Source organism: Halyomorpha halys, unplaced genomic scaffold (genome assembly GCF_000696795.3).
Source record: "Halyomorpha halys isolate HHAL.00 unplaced genomic scaffold, Hhal_1.1 Scaffold29.1, whole genome shotgun sequence".
In the NCBI taxonomy this organism is placed as follows: domain Eukaryota; kingdom Metazoa; phylum Arthropoda; class Insecta; order Hemiptera; family Pentatomidae; genus Halyomorpha; species Halyomorpha halys.
This window is the reverse complement of record NW_027115892.1, coordinates 1,640,686-1,641,615: the sequence shown is the minus strand read 5'-3', so window position 1 is coordinate 1,641,615 and position 930 is coordinate 1,640,686.

Below are 930 nucleotides of genomic sequence, written 5' to 3'. Positions count from 1 at the left end.
GTTGTCGTGGTGTTGCTTTGTTTCATGGTTATTAAGAGTTTCTTATCTATTTTGATTAGGTATGACATAAGATATGTCTTCCTATGTCTTGCTATGTTATCATTTTATAATTATCATTACTTTAATTCGTTAAATTTTCGATATCGATATTTCGATATTTCAAAATATCGATATCTTAATTCCGATATAATATCGATATCGATATGCTATCCATATCGATATCGATATCAATATCGATATTTTTCTTTCGATATCCCATCCCTACTATCCACTACTGGAAGAAATGATAACATATAAATATATTTTGAAAGCCTATAAGACATTCATGTTTACAATATATTTTTAAAAAAAGTCTTCTTCTTGCTCATTAGTAGGTGTTACAGTTTGAAAATGTAAAGTTGTATATAAATTGTAATGCATGTTTTCTTTTAAGATGTATATAACTAATAAATAATGAAAATGAATAATTTTTTGTGTAAACCCCATTTTGATTAGGACTGCTTTGTTTATGGTAGAATATTAACTATAGAATAGATGAGTCTGAAGAGATTGATGAATTATTTTAATATATTGATCTATGGGATCACCAGACACTTTCATGACTCCAGTTGGTATGCCAAATTGCCAAATCAAATTGGCTTCATTTATTTTTTCAATCAGAAATACTTCCTTCGTAGATACCTTTTTGACTTGATTTACTTACACTGTGTCCCTCTAACCACTCCTTAAATACAAGATTCCAAACCACAAACTTGTAAATTCCTTCTCAAAGAACAGTTTCCTTCAAAAAATCCTTTATAATCTCTGCTATCTTGTTCTGGAATTCCCTACCCACATCCATTGACAAAATCTCTTCATTAAACTCATTTAAACATAAGTTATTCCTTCCTCTCTTTAACTATCAATCTACCTCAAATCCATAACAATAGA